Source organism: Pan troglodytes, chromosome 6, assembly GCF_028858775.2.
Source record: "Pan troglodytes isolate AG18354 chromosome 6, NHGRI_mPanTro3-v2.0_pri, whole genome shotgun sequence".
NCBI classification, from domain to species: Eukaryota; Metazoa; Chordata; class Mammalia; order Primates; family Hominidae; genus Pan; species Pan troglodytes.
The window spans coordinates 170,512,444-170,531,133 of record NC_072404.2 but is presented as its reverse complement, the minus strand read 5'-3'; the positions used below and the strand labels follow the sequence as shown (position 1 = coordinate 170,531,133).

General features: G+C 49.9%; 1 pseudogene; it reads right to left on the bottom strand.

The window, feature by feature from the left end:
- Nucleotides 1-5,890: 5,890 nt before the first annotated feature.
- On the bottom strand, nucleotides 5,891-14,844 carry LOC134810639 (tigger transposable element-derived protein 1-like; annotated as a pseudogene).
- Nucleotides 14,845-18,690: the final 3,846 nt, after the last annotated feature.

Sequence of the window (18,690 nt, the reverse complement as noted above, 5' to 3'; positions counted from 1 at the left end):
CCCTCGGTCCTTCCTCTATGAGGAGGCAGTGGAGGGAAGAGTTGAGCCTCTTCTCGCACACACACCTGAGACTCCCTGGCTCTCTCTGTGGGCCACAGGATGGGCTTCAGTTATGGCGAGTAATAATTTTGTTATTGCGGTTTTTACATTGATTTGGAACATGGTGTTACACAAAATGCTGAAATTGAAAAAGACAGGATGAGTCACCTTTGCCCTGTCTCCTCTTCAAGTCTGATCCTAATTGAACGGAGAGTGCAAACTGCACGCCAAGATTTGCAGAACAAAGGCCTCCCCGCCCACGAGTTCCTCACGGCCTTGCCTCAGTCCCCGAAATCCCGCTGTTAGCCTCCCTCACTAGAATAAGGCATTAGCACAGAAGCCAACGTTGGGGGAAAAGAAAATCAATACAGCGTGGAAGAGAAAGCAGGAAGCCACGGAGGGAGGAAGAGACTGAGGCTCCGGCTGGAAGGACTTCGTTTGTGATAAGAGCAGAGAGGAAAAGCAGCAAGAAAGAAAAGTCGCTGTACACTTTGGGTCTGGACATCAAAGAAACAAAGGAAATGCTTAGATTCAGAGTGGCACGTGTGTAGGAAAAAGTCCTGCTTTCCTGTCTTGGGGGACACCACTATCATCCCATGTAAGTGACCAGTGCTCCCCAAGTGGCCCTCTCCTGGCATTTCACTGAGACACAAGCTCCCTGAAAGCTGGGGCTTACCTGACCATGTGCCCCCTGCACTCTCAGGGCTGAGACCTGCGTCTGGTCCCTGCTAGACACCCAGTGAGGGTTGACAGCATGAGCGAATGAGCTTCTCCGTCTGCCCGTAAGTGTGATGGACACCTTCTCCTACAGCCACCCGTTTCACACATCAGGCAAACGTCTGTCAAGTCCACTCCTGAAAATCCTGGTATTTTCTCTGCTTCTCTATGATAATTTTAATGTTTCCTTGAGGCAGTATTCTTGCACCGGAAAGCAGCATGAATGAGGACTTGGAAAGCCCCCGCTTGCCTACGAAGGCGTCATGGGTGGGGCTACTCAGGAAGCTGACACAGAGCAGAGCTGAGCGTGTTCTGAGCATGCTCTGAGTGTGTTCTGAATGTGTTCCGAGCCTGTTCTGAGTGTGTTCCGAGCATGTTCTGAGTGTGTTCTGAGCCTGTTCTGAGCGTGTTCTGAGCATGTTCCAAGTGTGTTCTGAGCCTGTTGTGAGCATGTTATAAACATGTTCTGAGTGTGTTCTGAGCATGTTCCAAACATGTTCCGAGCAAGTTCTGTGTTTCTAAGCATGAGCATGTTCTGAGCATGTTCCGCGTGTGTTCTGAGCATGTTCTGAGCATGTTCTGTGTTCTGAGCCTATTCTGAGCATGTTCTGAGTATGTTCTGAGTGTATTCCGAGTCTGTTCTGAGCATGTTCTGTGTTCTGAACCTGTTCTGAGCATGTTCTGAGTATGTTCTGAGTGTATTCCGAGTCTGTTCTGAGCATGTTCTGAGCATGTTCTGAGCGTGTTCCGAGCATGTTCTGAGCATGTTCTGAGTATGTTCTGAGTGTATTCCGAGTCTGTTCTGAGCGTGTTCTGAGCGTGTTCCAAACATGTTCCGAGCAAGTTCTGTGTTTCTAAGCATGAGCATGTTCTGAGCATGTTCTGCGTGTGTTCTGAGCATGTTCTGAGCGTGTTCCGAGCATGTTCTGAGCATGTTCTGAGTATGTTCTGAGTGTATTCCGAGTCGGTTCTGAGCGTGTTATAAACATGTTCTCAGTGTGTTCTGAGCATGTTCTGTGTTCTGAGCCTATTCTGAGCATGTTCTGAGTATGTTCTGAGTGTATTCCGAGTCTGTTCTGAGCCTGTTCTGAGCCTGTTGTGAGCATGTTATAAACATGTTCTGAGTGTGTACTGAGCATGTTCCAAGCATGTTCTGAGTGTGCTCTGAGCATGTTCCAAGCATGTTCCAAGTGTGTTCTGAGCCTGTTGTGAGCATGTTATAAACATGTTCTGAGTGTGTTCTGAGCATGTTCCAAACATGTTCCGAGCAAGTTCTGTGTTTCTAAGCATGAGCATGTTCTGAGCATGTTCCGCGTGTGTTCTGAGCATGTTCTGTGTTCTGAGCCTATTCTGAGCATGTTCTGAGTATGTTCTGAGTGTATTCCGAGTCTGTTCTGAGCATGTTCTGAGCATGTTCTGAGTGTATTCCGAGTCTGTTCTGAGCGTGTTCTGAGCGTGTTCCAAACATTTTCCGAGCAAGTTCTGTGTTTCTAAGCATGAGCATGTTCTGAGCATGTTCCGAGCATGTTCTGAGCATGTTCTGAGTATGTTCTGAGTGTATTCCGAGTCTGTTCTGAGCGTGTTCTGAGCATGTTCTGAGTGTATTCCGAGTCTGTTCTGAGCATGTTCTGAGCATGTTCTGAGTGTATTCCGAGTCTGTTCTGAGCCTGTTCTGAGCGTGTTCTGAGCATGTTCTGAGCATGGTCTGAGCGTGTTCTAAGTGTGTTGAGTGTGTTCTGAGCATGTTCCAAGTGTGCTCTGGGCATGTTCTGAGCGTGTTCTGAGCATATTCTGATCATGTTCTGGCTTTGATGGGCCATGTGCGTGAGGAAGAAGGATGTGGCATTGGACAGGTGATGCAGTCACAGCCTCGCCCTAGGCCACTCCAGGTCTCTGCTGCCAGGCTACGAGGAGCAGAGAAACACAGGTCCTCTAGCGTAGGTGAGGAACTTTGGGAAATTATTCGATCTTGTCTTAGGGAATACCACGAGCAAAGCTTATTACACGACTTGGGACAAATATATGGGTCAAAAAATCACCCCAAAACATGAAAGAACTTTATACAAAGGGGATCCACTTGGGAGGGCTTGGACCCAGCACCACAAGGTTCCCAGTTGTGTTCAGCCTCATTTCACATCTAATGACTGTTCTGAGACTGCATGTTGGCCTTACCATTGGAAGAGAACAATGGGAGTCAGCACTTAATCATTTTGTAGTGCTGAATGGAATTGGGGAGATTTACAGGTAACTCTCAATGAGCAGTGAGTAGACACCACTGAGAGCCAAGAAGTTAAATAGAAATCAGAAACTTTGAAATGTCAAGCTTAAACTTTACATGGAATTTAAAATTAAAGCTGGGTCAGGACGATTCTTTTAAACCCTCCAAAAATCAGTTCCCAAGTTCTATATGTGGACAAGGAATTAATTTTGATAGAGGCCATTTGAGTCAGCTATCACCATCATCATCCTGCATCAACAAATCAGGACAGGATTCAGTGGCTGCTAAGAGTAGGCAATTCCCCCTATGCTCATGGGTCTGTGGGTCCACTGCAGTTTGCCTGACCTAAGCGTGAGCTCAGTGGGGCGGTTTTGCTGCAGGGGTGCAGGGTGGGTTCAGGTCTGCATTACGTGTGTTCATCCTGGAGTCCAGGATACCTGGAGCATGCTCTCTTCATAGCCAATCACCACAGCGTGAAAGTAAAGCCAAAGACATCTGCAAATATTTCATTGACCAAAGCAAGTCACATAGCCAAGCTCAACATCAAAGAGCATGGGAAAGCATACTTCATCACAAAGAAGGGGTCAAGGGGAGGAGAGAAGTGATTACCGGCTGAGAAATAGATACCCTATATATAAATATATATAGGTATATCTCAGAGATATTGTGAGTTCAGTTCCAGATCACTACAATAAAATGAATATTGCAGTAAATCGAGTCACTTGAATTTTTTAGTTTCTTATACTATGTTTACACTATATTGCAGTCTATTAGGTATGCAATAACATTATTATTTTTTTTTTCTTTTGAGACAAGATCTTACCCTGTCACCCAGGCTGGAGTGCAGTGGTATGCTCTCAGCTCACTGCAACCTCCACCTCCCGGGTTCAAGCAATTCTCATGCCTCAGCCTCCCAAGTAGCTGGGACTACAGGTATGCACCACCACGCCTGGCTAATTTTTGTATTTTTTTTTTTTTTGGTTGAGATGAGGTTTCACCATGTTGGCCAGGCTGGTCTTAAACTCCTGACCTCAAGTGATCCACCTTCCAGGGCCTCCCAAATTGCTGGGATTACAGGCATGAGCCACCGCGTTCGGCCTGCAATAACATTATTCTAAAAAAATACAATAATGTTATTGCATGCTTAATAGACTACCGTATAGTGTAAACAACTCTAAAAAACTTAATTAAAAATATGTTATTGCTAAAAAATGCTAACAATCATATGAATCTTCAACAAATCATAATCTTTTTGCTGGTCGAGGGTCTTGTTGATGTTGATGGCTAGTGACTGATCAGGGTGCTGAAGGTTGGGGTGGTCGTGGCAATTTCTTAAAATAAGACAATGAATTTTGCCACATCAATTGACTTTTCCTTTCATGAAAGACTTCTCTAGCATGTGATGCTGTTTGATAGCATTTTACCTGCAGTAGAACTTCTTCCAATATTAGAGACAATTCTCTCAAACCCTGCTGCTTTATCAGCTAAGTTGATGTGATATTCTAAATCCTTTGTTGTCATTCCAACAATATTCACAGCCTCTTCACCGGTAATAGTAGATTCCATCTCAAGAAACCGCCCCCCCCCCTTTTTTTTTTTTTTTGAGATGAAGCCTCACTCTGTCACCCAGGCCGGAGTGCAGTGGCGCGATCTCGGCTCACTGCAACCTTCGCCTCCTGGGTTGAAGCAATTCTCCCACCTCAGCTTCCCAAGTAGCTGTGACTACAGGCATGTGCCACCACGAATGGCTAATTTTTGTATTTTTAGTAGAGATGGGGTTTCGCTACGTTGGCCAGACTGCTCTCGAACTCCTGACCACAAGTGATCCACCTGTCTTGACCTCCCAAAGTGCTGGGATTACAGGCATGAACCACCACGCCTGGCCTTTTTTTTTTTTTTAAAAAAAGACAGGGTTTCACTGTATTGCCCAGGCTGGAGTGCAGCAGCATGGTCTTGGCTTACTGCAATCCTGACTTCCCAGACTCAAGTGATCCTCCTGCCTCAGCCTCCTGAGTAGCTACAGGTGTGCAACACCACGCCCGACTAATTTTTTTATTTTTTGTAGAGATGGGGTCTCGCCATGTTGCCCAAGCTGGTCTCAAACTCTTAGGTTCAAGTTGTCTGCGCGCCTCAGCCTCCCAAGTTGCTGGGATTTCAGGGGTGAGCCTGTAATCTGTGCCTGGCCAAGAAACCAGTTTCTTTGTTCATCCACGAGAAACAACTCCTTATCTGTTCAAGTCTGATTACGAGATTGCAGCAATTCAGTCCCATCTTCAGGCTTCACTTCTAATCCCATTTCTCTTTTTGTTTCCACCACATCTACAGATACTTTCTCCATGCAAGTCTTGAGCTTCTGAAAGTCATCCATGTGGGTTAAAATAAACTTCTTCCAAACTCCTGTGAATATTGATAATTGATCTTCTCTTATGAATTATGAATGTTCTTAATGACATCTCAAATGGTAAATCCTTTCCAAAAGGCTTTCAGTTTACCTCACCCAGCTCCATCAGAGGACTCACTATCTATGGCAGCTATGGCCTTATGAAATGTATTTCTCAAATAATAAGACTTGAAAGTAGAAATGACTCCATGATCTATGGGCTGCAGAATGGATGTTGTGTGAGCAGGCATGAAAACAACATTCAAGCCAGGCATGGTGCCTCACGCCTGTAATCCCAGTACTTTGGGAGTCCAAGGCGGGAGGATCAGTTGAGGTCAGGAGTTCGAGACCAGCCTGGCCAACATGGTGAAACCCTGTCTCTACTAAAACTACAAAAATTAGCTGGGCGTGGTGGTGGGTGCCTGTAATCCTAGCTACTTGGGAGGTTGAGGCAGGAGAATTGCTTGACCCTGGGAGGCAGAGGTTGCAGTGAGCCAAGATCACTCCATGCCACTGCACTCCAGCCTGGGGGAGAGAACAAGACTCTGTCTCAAAACAAACAAACAAACAAACAAACAACAACATTAATCTCCTTGTACATCTCCAGTAGAGATCTTGGGTGACCAGGTGCACTGTCAATAAGTAGCAATATTTTGGAAAGAATCATTTTCCTAAGAAGTAAGTCTTAACAGTGGGCTTAAAGTATTCAGCAAACCATACTGTACACAGATGTGCTGTTATCCAGGCTTTGTTGGTCCATTTATAGAGCACAGGCAGAGTAGATTTAACATAATCCTTAAGAGCCCTAGGATGTTTGGATTGGTAAAATTGGCTTCAGCTTAAAGTCACCAGCTGCATTATCTCCCCACAAGAGAGTGAGCCTGACCTTTGAAGATTTGAAGCCAGTTATTGACTTCTCTCCAGCCATGAAAGTCCTAGAAGGCATCTTCTTCCAATAGAAGGCTGTTTGGTCTACACTGAAAGTCTGTTGTTTAGTGGAGCCATCTTCATTGACGGTCTTAGCTAGATCTTCTAAAGAACTTGCTGCAGCTTCTCCATCAGCACTTGTTATTTCACCTTGCACTTTTATGTTATGGAGACGGCTTCCTTCCTTAAACCTCATGAACCAACCTCTGCCAGCTTCAAACTTTTCTTTTGCAGCTTCCTTACCTCCCTTGGCCTTCACAGAATTGAAGAGAGTTAGGGCCTTGCTCTGGATTAGGCTGTGGCTGCAGGGAATGTTGTGGCTGGCTTGATCTTCTATCCAAAGCACTAAATCTCGCTCCATATCAGCAAGGAGCTTGTGTCACTTTCTTAGCAGTTGTGTGTTCACTGGCATAGCACTTTTAATTTCCTTCAAAAACTTTTCCTTTTTATTCACAACTTGGCTAACTGGCACAAGAGGCCCAGCTTTCAGCCTATCTTGGCTTTCACCATGGCTTCCTCACTAAGCTTAATCATTTCTAGCTTTTGATTGAAACTGAAAGATAATGTGACCCTTCTTTTACTTGAACACTTACAGGCTGTGGTTGGGTTTCAATGTTGTTGAAACCCAACAATGTTTTTGTGTCTCAGGGAATGGGGAGGCCCCAGGAGAGGGAGGGAGACCAGAAACGGCCAATCAGTGGAGCAATCAGAACACACACAACGTTTATCAATTAAGTTCATCATCTTATATGGTGCCGTTCATGGCACCCCACGACAATTCCAGGAATAACATCAAAGATCACTGATCACAGATCACCATGAGAGATATCATAATAATGACAAAGTTTGAAATATTGTGAAAATTACCAAAGCGTGACACAGGACAAAAGTGAGCATGTGCTATTGGGAAAATGGTGCTGATAGACTTGCTTGACACAGGGTTGCCACAAACCTTCAATTTGCAAAAACGCACTCTCTGTGAAGCACGATAAAGTGGGCTACAAGAAAATGAGGTCTGCCTGCCTCTGTGCGCTGTACGTGAAAACAAGCCTAATTCTCAAGAGACCTTGGCAGTGGCTGTTTGTTTTTGCGACTGTTGAGTTTTTTTTTGTTTTTGAGTTTCATCTTGTTTTTAAATAAAAATAAGGTGCTGGCACTCCTGTCTTGATACTGTAGTCACTGCCTCTTCTCCACCCCCTTTTTCTGTACTCCCTTGGCCCCTCTCTACCAGGCTACTGGAACCCACTCATGTCTTTGTACAAATTAGGGGAATTCTCCCTCTTTTGGCAGTAACACCTTGGTGAGTGGGTGGTGCCTTTATGCTTCCTGAAGTGGATGTCTCCCTATGCCAGGACACAAAGCTTAGCAAACAGAATCTAAGCTGGGTTTTAACTCAACCACCTCAGCGGGCTGCTCTGTGCAGTGAACAACCTGCTCAACTGTGCAGGGCAGCCTGTTTCTCCACCACCTTCTATCTCTATACTAGCAAATATGAAACTCCAAATGTAGGTCAATGAACACTGAAAAACAAGGAAAAGAACATCTCACTGCTTATGGTATTCCGTAGTGTGTGCACACTTTATATTTTTGAGTGGAGGGGTCATACAAGTCCGCACAAATATAGGACTTTCTCCTACTAAGTGAGTAGAGATGAAGATATAAATGTATTTGAGTTAGGCAAGTGTCACCCAGAATCACCACCTTCCACGGGCAGCGGAGGGAGGCACTGGAAAAGCACTGAACTGCATGAGCGTTTGCTTTTTACGATATCAAGGACGTTGCAAGAATGGTGCTAAAGTCAACATGTTCAAACATGTCACATCAGAACCCTGAGTGAGGAAAGGGTGTGTGGAATCACTCAAACGGCTTTAACACAGCAGCAGATGTAACACATACCAGGAAAACGTGATGTATCATTTAACTCATTCTCAGCTTTACATTCTCAGTCCTCAAGAAAAATTTTCAGATGAGCCATCTTGCCATTTCCTAATTGAACATTGAGTAGTTATAACAATGGGAACCAGTCATTATCATAAAGGGAACAATTTGGGCATGATGTCCAAAACATAATCTTCCCCCTCTAGTCTAGGTTTAGGCACATAGAGCAAGAAGTGGGAAAGAATAAGAATATAAATATAAAGAGTCAGGACAAGGAGGCCATCTCTCTTCTCTCAGGACAGGGGCTGGCCCTAGTGTCAGGAGGGCCAGGCTGTTGTCACTTTGTCGTGTTGTGCAGGGTTCCAGGTAGGTCATGTATGGCCAGAGTGAGCTGGCCTTTGGTGCTCTAAGTTAACTGCAACATCTCACTGACCTAGCTGTATGTGTCCAAAGTGAGTTGGAGGCACTCTGCTCCACACAGTCATGCAAGGATCAAGGAAATGTGCACTTCAGTGTCCTGACCGCATCATCTAACTTGAGGCATCCAGAGTTGTAAAGGCAGGGAAAGAAAAAGGACATGGAGAACCACATCCACTCTTAAGAGCCTTGGACCAAAGGGTGCTATGCGGTCACTTTTGCTCCCAGACCATTGGTCAGTACTAAGCTGATGTCCTCAACCTAATGACAAAGGAGGCTGGGAAACAGGCAGGTGCAGATGGAATGTCTGGGGAGCACACTCCATGCCACAGTCCTCTTCACCAAATACTTGTCCTTGTGTGCCGATGCCCCCGTTTCCATCGTGGACTAGCTACTCCTTGGGATTAGTGCCTCCCCTGCCCACTCAGTGACTCTCTCTAAAATGCAGTGACTTGGGGAGGGATAGATCTCAGCTCTGTGGCTTTGGGTGGCTGGCTCACCCTCTCAATGCCTCCCTAGGACTGTCCTGTACTAGTCCCAGGACTCACCCCACCGGATTTTGTGAGCGGTAAGTGAGGTGACCTGTGAAGTGCCTGGCACAGCGCATCCTGCTCCTGAGCACCTGGCAGATGCTCACGATTGTTGTTATTGGTGCCCCTTTGGTGGAGGCAAGCGTATTGCATCCCTGGTCTCTCAGCACCCTGAGGCCAAGGCTTGGTGGAGCCCAGAAAGAGATGAAGACAGAGGCCAGGCAAAGCCCCAGACAAGGGAGGGCCCTGCAGCTTGTCTCCACTGCAGATGTGCTCCAGGGGCCACTGAAGAAGCTGGGAAAGGGAGGGCTCCATCCTTAGCTTTTCCCCAAATATTATAATCGAACACCTTCCTTGGCTCTCCGCTGAAAACAACATGTTGCTTGATTTGATGCAAAATTATGTGTCCAGTCATTTTCAGTTTTATGTTCCTGTATTTCCCAGCCTCATAAAAAGTTCTTTAGCTTCCACTTTGAGAAGTTCAGCTCTAGACCTTATGGGTCTGCTCTATGGGAACCAGATTCCCTCACATGGGAAGTCAGCCAAGCAGTAATACTAGCAGCAACAGTAACGGCTCCGTGCTAATGAGTGCGTGAGTGCTCTCCGTGTGCTCAGCACCTTACTGGGCACGTGCAATGCAGAGCACCCAAGGGAACCCTGAGATGGCATGACCTGCAGTGGGCAAGGAGGATCCCAGTTGGCTCCTGCCTCCGTAAGAACAGTCACTGCCTTTGACTGAGCATGTATTCTGTGCCGGGCTTGTTGCGTGTCTAAGTTCAACAGTCCTCTGAGGCAGATTAATTCCCCCATCTAGCATAGAGGAAACCAAGGCACAGCAGGTAAGGAGCGGTGGCAGGCTGCGTGGTGTCTCCCTCTGGCCTGCCGGTTCCAGAGCCCTGAGGGTGGCATCAGGCTGCTGCAGAGCCTCAGATTTCCAGGAGAGACGAGGAGGGAGCCGGGACTTACAGGGAACTGAAACAACCAAAGGATAGCACATACGAGTTCATTATTCGCTATGTCTGCAGTTGGAAAATCACAGCCAGCCCTGGCAGACACTTACTGAGTGCTCACTGTACACCAGGCGGGATCCCAGTGCCCATGGGATCTCTCTCTCATGTGACAATCACTCTCTCATGTGATTGTCACTGCAGGCTTTCAAGTTAATTCTATTATCTGCAGGTTTCAGATGAGGAAACCAAGGCCCAGAGAGGAAAAGGCACAGCAGGCATGACACCAGTGCCATCGGTGTTTGCTTCACCCTTGCAGATTACGAGGCAAGTTCACGTGCATGTCGTCGGTGCCGGGGGACAGCGTCTCCCTGGGGACACACACATGCAATCTGGCCAGGCCTAAACCAAGTCAGGATTATGTTGCTGGTGATGTAAACCAGCCAAGGTCGCGGAGAGCAATGCCACACAGCAAATAAGAGCTCACACAGCCCCACACACCCTGGCCAGCCCAGATAGCTTCCCTTCCCTGACCTCAGTCCTCTCCCCCGTAAAACGGTGTTAAGACCAGTAGCCACTTGGTGGGGTGCATTATGAGAGTGACTGAAGATAACCCACATACAATGCTGAGTATTGGCTGTCCTGGGTAGAACAGTGTACCCCCAAATTCATGTCCTGGGAATATGTGAACGGAACCTTATTTGGAAATAGGGCCATACAGATGTGATCAGAGGAGGTCACACAGAATTAAGGGGGGCCCAAATCTAATGTAACTGGTGTCCTTATAAGCAAAGGGAAATTTGGGTACAGACACAGGGCAGAAGGCCGTGTGACAGCAAAGACAGAGATTGGAGTGAGGGGTTGCCAGCCTTCACAAAAAGCCAGGAAGAGGCGAGAAGGGTCTCCCCTGCAGCCTTCAGAGAGAGCCCAGCTGACACCTTGATTTTGGCCTTCTAGCCTCCAGGACTCGGAGAATAGACTTCTGTCGTGTGACCCTCTCAGTGTGTGCTACTGTTACGGCCGCCCTCAGAAACTCCTACACTGAGACCTAGTAGGAACTCAATCAACATTGGGTGTTATTATTATTTGAGACAGGAAGAGACATTACACCAATGCCTGGGAAATGTGACTTCCAGAACAAGAACTACAATGGAAGTGCTAGAGTGTGCACTAAGCTGGCTAGAGCTAAAGGGCAGAACACTGAAGGGATTAGGAGAAACACGAATATGGGAGACACTTCCCTTCTAGGGTCTTTGTCCAGCTTTTCTTCCCGAGAATTTGGAAACTCACCATTTATCAATTGTGTGCTTACAGTAGTGACAGTGTGTCTGCTTCCCACACAGACAAAAATATGGCAGGGATGGACATTCCCGAGTCCTGGAAACCAGGGACAGTCGGGGGTGGGTGGATTCCTCCCAACCTTCCAAGCTCTCTGTGGGGGAGGGGGATACTGCTGCCAGCTGCCCCTCCCCTCGGGCTGCCAGTTGCCTGGCCTGCCTGGGGGACTGTGTGTGCACGCATAGCCTCCTGCACCCGCCCCCCCTGCTGAGGCCAGGGAGCCGGAAGGGCACAGACGGGCTTTGGAATGCAGGGCTGTGCAGCACACTTTAGTGGGAGTCAGGTTTTCTGCCTGAGGCAGAGGGAATTCTAACACACGCTAGAGCAGAAAGACAGAAATTGCCTTTTAGACGCGGCTGCCATCAGCAATATTTAGCAGGCAGGCTCTGCAGGGCCGTTTAACCTTCTGTAACCTTACAGTTAAGTGCTGGCTCGCTGGCTGGCTCTCTCTCTCTCTCTCTCTCTCTCTCACACACACACACACACACACACACACACACATTCCTCTGTGCAGATATATCCGTGGTTCTGCTTAATATTTTACCACAGTGATTTTATTTCAAGGGGAGCTCTACAGGCTGACATTTCTTCTTCTGTGTGTGCCCAATATTTTACATGTACACACACGCAGAAACTTGCATATTCATATCTTCCAGGAATCGACACTTAAAGAGGGAGGAACCTGAGAGCTTCTTGCTCATCAGAGCAATGCCAAATGTACAGTTGGAGCTTGGCAAATAATTAATAGTAATGAAAATTGACATTGCAAAAATTAAAGTGAGAGGGCTGACAGAAAGGAATTGGTTTGGTTGTCAAACCTCAAGCCTAAAGGGAAACAGATTGCTTTGGAGAATCTTTTAATTAATTTCTGAGTTTCCCTGTTTCTTCTCTGCTGCGTGAGCTGAGTTCCTTCCTCGGCCATCAGGATGCTCTACAGAAGGGGACAGGTCGGAGAAGGATGGATGGTGTTAGGGATGCTCCCATCTTGGAAGCCTCTGGAATTCCCCAGTCCCCAGTAAGGAGAGCTCAAGGTGGGGGTGACACAGCCCAAAGAGGGGTTCGTTTTGTAAATTTACTTTTATTACCGATGAATAAACCAAGAGGTCTAGTTCATTCATAGCTAAAATAAAAATGGATCTCTACAGTCTGACCAAGTCCAGCCACTGAGCTGCAGCATTAACTTGTATTCTAACAAGATTAAAATATATTTGTCCTGGGGATTAGCATACTTAAGTCCCCTTTTGCCTTTTTAGCGGTGGCAGGGCACTTTGATCTGCCTTGCGTGGCAAGAGCGCGGCTTGGGCCCAGCGATCCGACTGCCGAGTGTGAAATCAGCCTGATGTCATCCCATTCTTCAGCTTTTACATCTTTCCCCAGTTTAATTATATTTCCGCCACAAAGCTCCCGCGTCTCATTGCATATTCAAGTTTGACTAGGAAGCATTTAAAAAACAGTGTGGATGAAATACCCCTGTGGGGGGAAGGGACGGGGTGGGTTGGCGGGGGGGGGGGGGGCTGCAAATCTTCATGGAGCGAAAGCAGCGAGCCCCAACACCCGCATCACCCCATGGATGGCCTCACCTGCGTGGAAATGTGTCCAACTTCCGCCTGCCCCACCCGCTAGGCGCCCAGCTCCCCCCGACGGCGCCAGGCACAAAGGCCATTGTCACGCCGGGTGTTAGGTATGGGGGCTGTTTTGCCTTGTGACTCCAGCGGGTTTGTATGACATTCTTCCTCTGACGTGCTGTTTTTGTTTCCTTGGGGCTCTGAATCCACAGGGCGCGTTCCCGTCTCTACATATAAAAGATGTTTTTCTCTCTGCGAGTGATGAGTCACTGGTGGAATCGCCTACTCTGAGGCAGTATGCAGTCACTAAAATAAATTCTAAGGCTCACTGAGTTCCCAGGGGCAATGGGCCCGGCTGGTCTTTGATCACCTTTAAAAGAATCAGAACATTTAACTCTCCATCCAGACCTGATGTTCTGGCCTTCGGAAAGGCAGGCCTGTCATGGGAATAGGCCTAGAGTGGCCCCAGAGTAGCACCTGCTAAAGCTACCTCACCTGAGAGGGCCACCAAAAGCCTCTTCCTTTATAGCTTAGTGGGTGGGGGTGGGGGACACTACGACAGACAGTTGCAGGTACAAATTGATTACCAGTCCTGGTCCTGCTAGATGTAGTGGCCACTCCCATCCAAGGGCACTAGTATTTGGGACAGGAAGTGAGCCACCTGTAGAGGTGGTTGGGGCTTTGACCTTCACCCCAGCTCCTGGCCACAGACTCCATTCATACCTGATGAGAGACCAGAGCATCCTGCCTGGGGCTCCTGGAGTCAGGGACCCTAGGACATTACTTCCACATACAAGCTGGGCAGCACAGAAATGCAGATTGGCTACTCCAGCGGATGAGGGCAGGTTGATGCTGGGAAATGCTCTCCGCAGACAGCCCCTTTCCTCTGGGAGTTTCCAGTGTTTTCACTTTTTCGGAGGGAGGACTTGCAGGTAGGGGACGGACGATGGATGGCTGAATGATGCGCGTTCTCTGCCACTTGAGGGAAAGGAGAAGATGGCTCTGCTGGGTCCTTCAAAAGGTTCAGATTTGTGACTGTTTTTATTTTGAATAATCACTCCTGTTAAAGTTGGAGGTTAGCAACACATTGGTTCTTAAATTGAATGATATAATTATAAAATTATCTCCATGTAATTAACTCAGGATTATGTTTCATTCTATTTAGCATGTAATCAAAGCCTGTTATGCTTTTAGCTATAGGAACAGCAATTAATTTAAAAGGGTTACTGAGACTCTTCGCTATTTAGACAAAATAGATCGTCCCACCATTAGGACGCCCACTCGTTCTTGGAGGAAGAGCTGGGTTGGGGTGGCACGGTGCGTGGGGCGTGCACTGACCGACACTCAGGCAAGGCTGGCTTTGCCCGTTGCCCTCTTGCCTAGTTTGGTGCCTGGAGATGGGAAGCACTCCTGTCTGTGCTTTGAGCCAAATCCTTCTCATCATGATGGGATTCTGCTTAGCGTGGCCATTATAACTTGCAATGGAAAAGAGAGTGGTGTGTAAAGTACTGGGTGTCTATAGAAACCCATGGCAGAACACCTTGCTTATTTGGGGGTCAAGACAAGTGTGGAGAAAAAAATCTTGAAATGAAGATTTTGCGTGTTTGAGCCCTGCAACAAACGAGCACTCACACAGCAGTTTCCAAAGAGCAGGAAGGTTCTGTTCCCGGAAGTGCTGGCCAGCATCCTCCAGCATCCTGGGCTTCATGGGCCGGAAGTGCTGGCCAGCATCCTCCAGCATCCTGGGCTTCATGGGCCGGAAGTGCTGGCCAGCATCCTCCAGCATCCTGGGCTTCATGGGCCGGAAGTGCTGGCCAGCATCCTCCAGCATCCTGGGCTTCATGGGCCGGAAGTGCTGGCCAGCATCCTCCAGCATCCTGGGCTTCATGGGCAGAATCCTGTCCCACTCTCCCGCACCTCCTGCCACCGTCCCACTTTTTTCTCACGGTGTGGACACTGCCTCTCGCGTGCATTACATCCTTTCCCCTACTCCTAAGCAGCAGCGTGGATGCCTCATTGACTGGGAGAAGCAAGAAGGTGTAAGGGCCCTACTGAAAACCGCACCTGGGCTGTGGAGGGTGCCACTGCTGGGGGGTGCAGAGGCTCACCTGGGAGAGTTTCGCCTCCCCATCCCCTCTCTGTTCTATGCCAGGTGCTACGTTCATCACCTCCCAAAACAATCTCACCAGAAACTCATTGGGTAGATGAACTTTCTGAGTAAGAGGAGAATGGCTGGACTCTAGAGGACTTAGTGAACAGTCAAGCTGTGATTTGAACACAGGGCTGTGTCATTTCAAAATTCTACGCTTTCCACCGAACCACACTTCTTTCAGTGCTAAGTGATGCTACAGAAGTATTTGCATGAAAAACACAGAACCCAAACTGTCCTAAGCCCGTGTGCAACAGCAAATCCCTGGGCATCTGAAGAGCTCAACCTAAAGCTTTCTTTGCAGGCAGGCTCCTGTCTTTCCACCATTCATTTGGGTGACTGGGAGTTTCTCAACTTTCACGAGCATTAGAAGGCATGGTGAGGCTGACCGTGGCAGCCTCTGTGTTATAATGGACATGACTTACTTGGGAACCTTACTTGCAGTCACATAGTAAGAGCTTTGTATGAGGCACTTAGAACAGTCAGTTATAGAGAAGGAATGTGGAATGGTGGGTGGCAGGGGCTGGGTGGGGGGATGCGGACGTAGTGTTCATGGGTACAGAGCTTCAGTTTTACAATATAAAACGAGTTCTGGAAATGCATGGTGGCGATGTTGCACAGCACTGTGGGTTTATTTAATGCCACTGAAGTGTACACTTAAAATGGCTAAGAGGGCAAATTTTGTCATGTGTATTTTACAACAAAAACGTTGGGAGAAAATATACTAATAGTACTTGCCTTGGCGAGCGTAGAATTCTGCAAACGGCTGGTGATTCTGCCATTTCCCTGACTGCCTGAATCTAAATAAATACTAGTTTTAAGAATTCGCATGTTGTTGTTGCTGTTGGAGAATAAAACCCTCTCAGAAAAACCTCGGGACAAAGTTTTGGCCTAAAGGAAAAACTCAGATGCAACATCCCATGGCCACTGAATGAAACCGAGCGCGCGGGCCAGGGACGTCCTAGGCAGGCTGGGCGGACTCGGCCAGGCTGCCGCGGGGAGGGGCACCGACGGGAACGGGCAGCAGCTCCTCGCAGCGCGCTTGGCAGCGGAGCCTGTGATTACCCATCCAGAGAGGGAAGAAAAGAGAAGGGAAGAAAGGAAAGTTAGTGGAGGGGGTAGAGGCTGGGGAAAGGAGGGGGGCACACGGCGACGACAGAGCCTGCCAGTCCCCTTCTAGACAAAGGACTTGGCGGGAGGGGGGAACCCCGAATGCGTTCGCTGAAAGGAGGGAGGCGGCTCCTTCCGCGCAGGCAGCGCGCGCCCGGACCGCGCGGCCAAGTTTCACATCTCGACAGATGGGGTCGAGCGGCTGGCCGCCCGGTTTCTTCCAGACGGTTGGTGCAAACAGTGATCCTCACCATTCCTCGACCCCACAGAGGACTCTCGGCTGGGACAGGGTCCTTCCCGCCTGCGTCTCCCACCCAACCCCTCTGCGGCGGAGAAAGCGCCGCAGGCCCGGCAGCCCCTCAGGGCTACCGGGTCCCGGCTTTTCTTCCCTCCTGGGTCTCCGTGGAGGCTGGGGGTGGGGCCTCTCTGGGACGCCTTCCAGGCTGAGGGGGTGAAAAGGCGGCCCAGGAGGCAGATCTCGGCGACTCTTTGTTTCTGCTTCGGGCATTGCGCGGGGCTCAGCCCTGGAGGGGGCGGAACAGCCAACGGGGCGGGGCCCGGGCTCAGGACCCGGAGTTCCCCCTCCTAGAAAGCCGGGTCGGGCGTCCCCAGGGGACACAGAGGGCCCCAAGGGTCTGGAGAAAGTCCTGCCCTCGGCCTGGAAGAGTTTGCCTGGGGCTGGGGCTGGGGCTGGGGCTGGAGAAGGGCAGAGGGCCTGGGCCGCGCCTGGTCTCCGGGGGACTTCGGAGTCGTTCCGGGGAAACCCACCCCTCAAAGTGGGGCTCCCCGAGTCTCTGAGGAAACTGGGCCTGGACTGAAGAGCTGGCCGGCTGCTAGCACGAGGCCACTAACAACAGCAGTAATAATAACCGTCATCGCCAGCCTTTCCAGCGAGAGCCGAGAGCGCGGGCGCACCACGCTTGATTAAATCACATAATTAGGAGGCGCTTTAATGAATATTATTACATTTCAGGCGATTTCAAGAATGGCCTTTTATTTTCTCTGGGCAGGCACCATAAATATAATGAAGTGTTTGAGATTATTAATAAAAACATGAATGGTCTACTTGGGGTTGGCGCCGCGCGGCAATGAGGCCACCAGCATCGCTCACAAATCTGTGCAACAGAGCTGCCAGCGCCAGGCCTGCCCGACCCAGGGTCCGGGGGACCCCACTCTCCGTCCCGCCGGCGGCTTCCCTTCCCCACCACCCACGTCCGCTCCCTACTTGGAGGCCTGGAGAGGGCTTAGCTCTCCGCCGAATGGGGCCGCGATGCCCGGAAGAAGGGTCCCCGCCCGGAGGCCCGGCGCCGGGGCAGCAGTGTGTGCAGGGGCGCGTCGGGAAGGGGGGACCTATCTCCCCGGAGGCTGATTTCTGCCTCACCCAGCGAATCCCCGCTTTAGGAATTGCACCTTGGCCCTTTGTCGTCAGTCGCTATTAACCTCCCAGCGCGCGGCGGCTCAGCCTGGCGGGCTGCAGTTTTCGGCGGAGCCGGGACCCTCCCGGGGGCGCTTGGGGAGCCGCCGAGGCGAGCGGAGACCGCAGAGGGCGGATATTAAACCAGCGGGAGACAGAATGACTTCTAGCAGAGCCCCAGCGAACAAACGCTGCCTCCCGGCCGGCTCCGCGGCGGCAGGCATATTTGCATATAGAGTGTCTGGGCGTGTGTTGCGCGCACTGGACGCCCGGGCACACCTGTGTCCAGCGGTGTAGGAGCCCCCATCGATTTGACCTTTTCACTCTAGGAAAATAGAAATGCTGGCGCCCTCTTGGTGGTCAGGCTGCGGTCATTCACATGGCTCCTTCCCTCTGTTCCTTAGGAGAAGGGCAGGGCGGGTAGGCATTGCTGCTGTCGGCGGGTGTAGACCCTGGGATTCTGACTCCAGCCCCCACTCATCCAGCCCCGTTGGCAGAGCTGGGTGCAGCGGAGAAGGAGGGCTCTGAGCGCCAAGGAGCCCCGCCAGGCCCTCTCTGTCCCGCACTCTCGCGGGGGCGCCTGCTTGGGCAGGCCTGCAGGGCGGCGGGTCCTCCGAGGCCAGGACTCCCAGACCCTCGCGGAGTCTCTGCCCGGCTATGGAGCAGTGTGGAGTAAGCTCAGCCTGGGCCCGGCGGGGACACAGCTAGGCCTCGGGCGCGGGGGTCGTTCAGCTCGAAGGAGCAAGGACTTTATAAATGAGCTTTCCTCTTCTGCACACTTAGGGAACCCTCCTCCTGTGGGGTAACAGTCTGGCCGGGGTCCCAGTCGTGGGGCGGTGTCTGCAGTCCGGGTCCAGATCCGCGGCACGCAGAGCTCGGGAGGCCCGAGAGGAACCAGCGGGCAGAGGACTTGGGAAAGGCGCACCGACTTCCCTGCAGGCCTGACTCCGGTCTCCATGGCGAAAGCAGGCAGGTGGCGCAGCCGCGGCTCTCCATGAGGGAGCAGCTTAGATTATATGCTGTTGGATTAAAATGTAATAAACATAGGAGTAAAAAAAAAA